Raw genomic sequence first — 5,227 nt, forward strand, 5'->3', positions numbered from 1 at the left:
ATCTTCCCGGACCGGGGCACGAACCCGTGTCCCCTGCATCGGCAGGCGGACTCTCAACCACTGCGCCACCAGGGAAGCCCATAGGCCAAATAATTTAGAGAAGAGATCGAAGCTGATGAATGATGTTGATCAAAATTTTATTTCACTTCACCCCAAAGAGATTGTAAGTAAGAAATTTTGTAGGCTTGGCTATCATGCATTTCTTATGTGAATCCCTAGATATGAAGCTAGAAACGTTCAGCTGCCAGAAAGAGATGGGGTCATTATTAGCCTCCAGTTTACTAAGAATACAGTGAAGTTCTAGTGGTCCGCCTCAACCCAGTTTACTCCTCAGAGAACCCTCAAGAAATTGTTTTCGTAGTTGCATTACATAAGAAATTATATCTATAGGCAAAACTAAATTCTATGCTCACTTTATCAACATTATAAAACCATTTCTCCTGTGTTTGACAAGCATAATATCAATAAATCAATCTTAGTGTTTTGACATTAAAACCTTGTCTCTTTTTTTGTTGGGTCTGAAAGTGATAGCACATCATCTGTAATGTACTCTGAACCAAGAATGCCCTCTTATAAAAGTCCTCAGTTTGTTTTTCCTCTGTAGAACAATATCCCTATAAACTGTAGAGAATCTATTGTTAAAACATGAAATCTGTCTTTGATAATTTTAACTATACTAAGTAAAAAAGTACCTTTGGTTCAAATGTAAGAGAAACCTCTCTACCTTCCTTTTATTTCTGTCTGTCTTGTTAAAGAAGGGTCTAAGAATTAATTTAGGAATTCATCAACTTTAAATAATGAAGGAGATGAGTGTTTAGGTACTAATAATTTCCAAATCTGTCTTGAATATGTCAGCATTTGATAAGAAGAAAGAATTATGAAGTTATTAATAATTCTGCTTTACTCTTAACCCAAATTGTTTTAAGGCAAGGCAATATATCTGGATTTAAATAATGTTGGTCTAAGAGAAAGATAGTGCCTCAAGAATAATTGGAATATCCAGTGGAAAAATCTTGACTGTATAATCTCTCTACACCACACCTGAGCCTGCCCTTCAAAAAACAAAAAAACTATCAAAGATCTCTCCTCAGGTTCCCATTCTTTCCCCCAGCTCCACCTAGAAAAGATGTGAAGAAATTGTTTCACTTAAAAATTCAATCTAGCCTAAATGTGATGAAGTCTGTTGTTATTTTTGTTTAGTCACAAAAATGTAAATCAAATTTTCACTTGGAAATGAAACTGATAATTTTAAATGGTAGACCAATTTGAATTAGTCTGAAAGATTTTTAGATGAAAAGGAAAGAACTTTTGAAAGTATAGGAGGATGAGAAACAGAAAATTACATCATTTATATGAAAGAAAAATGGTTCTCTCATATGATTAATGTAAAAATTAAATGTGAAATTTGAATCCTAAGTCAACTGAGTAAGCCACCACATCTAGGCCAACTATATTTCCAGATAAAAAATCAAGATAATGATTTTTATATCAATTCTATGTGTGAGAGGTAGTCCAAAAGGGATTGGTATTCCTAGAATATATTGATAGTTTACAGAAATTATAAAGAACAATTTATATACAAACTATCCCCAATAAATCTACACCATATGGTCAATGCATCTAAAAAAGAAAATTTAGACACCACCGGTAAATTTTTAAAACACACAGAAACCAGAAATTAAAATAATGAGCATATAAGACTAAATATTTGTTAACATTTTGCCATATTTAATAGATTTGTGAACATTATTCCCACACATATCCTGTACTTTTACTGCACACTTATTCAGTCATAAACAATACATATTTTTTATTTTTAAAATGTTATGCAACTGACATCATACTGTATGTATTCTTTCTATAACTTCTTTCCTTTCAGTATTATGTTCTGGATATTTTTTCATATTGAACTCTAGTTTTAATGGCTGAGAAGTTTCCATTGCATGTCGTTTTTTGTTTTTTTTTTTTTTTTTTTTTGCGGTACGCGGGCCTCTCACTGTTGTGGCCTCTCCCGTTGCGGGGCACAGGCTCCAGGCGCGCAGGCCCAGCGGCCATGGCTCACGGGCCCAGCCGCTCCGCGGCATGTGGGATCCTCCCAGACCGGGGCGCGAACCCGGTTCCCCTGCATCGGCAGGCGGACGCGCAACCACTGCGCCACCAGGGAAGCCCTGCATGTCGTTTTTAGTTTAGTTTAGCTTGTTTGTTTTTTATTTTAACAATCAGTGTTGCAATGAACATCCCAGTACATGTGTCTTTATGCACGTGTGCTAGAACAGCTGGGTTACAGGATATACAACTTTAATTTTATTAGCTCTAGAGAGGCAGTGCATCATACAGTAGGTATGTTGTTTGTGTGAGTTCAAGTCTTGACTCTGTCGTTTACTCTGTGTGTACCCTTACCATATTTGACTCTTTTTTTTTTTTTTGCGGTACGCCGGCCTCTCGCCGCCGCGGCCCCTCCCGCCGCGGAGCACAGGCTCCGGACGCGCAGGCCCAGCGGCCATGGCTCACGGGCCCCGCGCCTCCGCGGCATGTGGGGTCCTCCCGGACCGGGGCACGAACCCGCGTCCCCTGCATCGGCAGGCGGACTCTCAACCACTGCGCCACCAGGGAAGCCCTGACTCTGTTTCTTGATCTCTAAAATCATGATAGTAGTAGTAACTGCCTATGACAGACTGCCTGTTGTACTCCAATATCCATTATCCCCTTTGTCCATAGAAGAGTTTCAGGTGCTCAGATAAAGTCTACATTTCTTAGCATTCTTCCAGCTAGATGTGGACATGTGACTACATTCTGGTTAATGGGATGTGAGTGAAAGTGATGTACACTCCTGCGTGTGTTTGTCTGCCTTTCCCCACTTCCTGCTATCTAGAAATGGTGAGAGAGAGAGAATGGTATGTGTGTGTGTGTGTGTGTGTGTGTGTGTGTGTGTGTGTGTGTGTGAGAAAGAGAGAGAGAGAGAGAGAGAGAGAGAGAGGCCTTATTCCTAGAGACGGAATCTCCATCTTGAAATCTTGAACCTGGCAGAGTTGCCCTGTTAGCCATCTACTGCTGGACTGTTATAAGGAGGATAAATAGATGTCTTATTTAACCACGGGGTTTTTATTAGTCTCTTTTTTACAGCAGTCCAGTTCAGACTCTAAAAATACATAATTTATGGCATTGTCATAGTAAATACAACAGTGCTTAGAACAGTGCTCAATGAGTATATCAATTATTTTGTTATCATTCCAACAATTGCCGAATTGCTCTCTAAGGTGTTTCACTAATTTATAAACTTACCAGCAGTGCATAAGTCCTCACACTTCATTGCATTTTTTATATTTCTGCAATTTGATGGATGTAAATTACTTTTTATTAATTCATATTTTCTTATTAAGATTTTTAAAGATGAAGAACAACAAACATTTAGAAAAGTGCAGAAATCATCAGTATACAGCTTAATGAGCATTTATAAAGTGAGAATACATGTATTAGCAGAATCAAGAATATCAGACCTCCTCTTTCCTCCTCCCAGTTACTACCACCTTCCTCCTTAAAGGTAAACACTATCCTAAATTTTAATCACATAAATGTTATGGGCAAAATTGTACCCCTCCCAACTCATTTGCTGAAGTTCTAACCCCAGTACCTCAAATGTGACTGTATTTGGAAATAGAGTCTTTAAAGAGTAATTAGGTTAAAAAGATGTCATCAGGGTAGGCCCTAATCCAACATGACTGGTGTTCTTATAAGGAGAGGAGATTAGGACACAGATGAGTACAAAGGGAAGACAATGTGAAAATACAAGGAGAAGATGGTCTTCTACAAATCAAAAGAGAAAGGTCTCAAAAGAAACCAACCCTGCCAATCTTGAATTTCTAGCCTCCAGCACTGTGAGAAAATAAATGTCTGTTGTTTTAGACATCCAGTTTGCAGAGCTTCTTCATGGCAGCCCCCCAAAAAACTAGTACAGTAGATTAGTTTCATTCAGAATGATTTAGTATCAGAATCACTATCGGATTCAGAATCTTTTGTGTTAGATCTGTTCATTAAAGATATTTTCTTGAGATTTACTGCATGGTTGAACATGGTGGTAGTTTGTCCATCTTGTTGGTCTATGGCATTCCATTATGTGTGTGTAAAAATTTATTGCTCCATTTATGTTGATAAGCATTTGAGTCATTTCCAGTGTTTGGCTGCTATAAAGAGTGTTGCTGTGAAGATTCTTGTACAACTTGTTCATATTGGTGAGCACATGTTCATTTTTCTTGGGTATTGATCTAGGAATGGAATTGTTGCATCATGGTAAGTGCATTTGTTCAATTCTAGTAGATTCAGCCAAAACTTTTCTAAAGTAGCTTCACCAATCTACACTCTCAACAGCAATACATTCCAGTTGCTCCACATTCTTTTGGCACGAGCTATATTCTGTATTTTTTATTTTGGTTACTCTGATGTGTAATAATTTCATTGTTAATTTAATATGTATTTCCTTAACTACTAATGAGATTGAGCACTTGCTTTATGGACTGGCATATGGCCAATTTTATACTTGAAAAGAATGTGTATTCCATGTTTGTGCAGTGTCCTCTATTATTTCAAGTCAGTTAAACTGGTTACTCATGCTGCTGAAATCTTCCATATCCCCATCAATCTTTGTAATAAAACGTCACAATGATTGATTGTGGATTTGTCAATTTCTTCTCTACATTTGGTCAATTATTGATTTATGTATTTTGAGCCTTTATGAATTGTTACATATGCCTAGTAGATTGGATCTTTTATCATTTTGAAATATTCCTCTTTATCTCTAATAGTGATTTTTGCAGTAAAGTCTACTTCTTCTAATATTAGTACAGTTATATAAATTTTTTTGGCTAATATTTGCATATGTATCTTTTTTCATTCTTTTTAGAAAAATTTGCTTTCAACATTTCTAGTCTTACATTTAAGATGCATCTTTTGTGTGTCATATATGACTGAATTTAAAAAACAACCAATTTGACAAACTTTGTCTTTTAATCACAGTATTCAGACTACTTACATTTAATTAAATAGCTGTTATATTTGGGTTTAAATCTACCATCTTATTATTTATTTTCTATATGCTTTTCTTTTGCCCTTTCTTGTTTTCTTTTAGATTACTCAAGTATTTTTTTATTATTCCATACTTACCCTCTATTACTTTGTTATTCATTATTATACTTTTTTTTTTTTTTTTTTTTTTTTTTTTGCGGTACGTGGG

General features: G+C 36.3%; 1 pseudogene; it reads left to right on the forward strand.

Annotated features, from left to right (window-relative positions):
• LOC129392444 (ferritin heavy chain-like) overlaps nt 1-5,227 on the forward strand; it is a 13,604-nt pseudogene that overhangs the window by 856 nt on the left and 7,521 nt on the right.

The sequence above is a fragment of the Physeter macrocephalus genome, chromosome 10 (assembly GCF_002837175.3).
Source record: "Physeter macrocephalus isolate SW-GA chromosome 10, ASM283717v5, whole genome shotgun sequence".
Taxonomy (NCBI): domain Eukaryota; kingdom Metazoa; phylum Chordata; class Mammalia; order Artiodactyla; family Physeteridae; genus Physeter; species Physeter macrocephalus.